Source organism: Tupaia chinensis, unplaced genomic scaffold (genome assembly GCF_000334495.1).
Source record: "Tupaia chinensis unplaced genomic scaffold, TupChi_1.0 Scaffold144602_1, whole genome shotgun sequence".
Classification (NCBI taxonomy): Eukaryota; Metazoa; Chordata; class Mammalia; order Scandentia; family Tupaiidae; genus Tupaia; species Tupaia belangeri.
In genome coordinates, this window is record NW_006204462.1 from 1,569,058 (window position 1) to 1,569,455 (window position 398).

The following is a 398-nucleotide window of genomic DNA, read 5'->3' on the forward strand; positions in this document are numbered from 1 at the left end:
TTTTGCACTCCCCGCTGGCTCGGCCTCTGCCCACTCCCAGGGCACGCAGGCCACACTCAGATAGCGCCAGCCCTGGCACGGCACCCGCGGCCCACTCATCAGCTCACTGCTGGGGCAGACTCCTGGGCCAGGGCCCCGCACCCTCCAGGTGGTCCTCTGCCGGTCTGTCCTACATTCCCAGTGTGGAGAGCAGCTGCTCTGCCCGGAAGGGAGACCTCTCCATGCGCACTGGGCACCTGGGTCTGGCTTTCTCAAGGCAGTTGGCATCCTACCTCCTGCCTGCCCGAGGACTGACCTGCCCAGGAGGGGCCTTTTCTCCACATCACTGTTGGCCTGTAGGAAACCGTTCCCAACTCAAGGGGACAACAGGAGGGGCAGGGTCTGCCCGGAGCGGAACG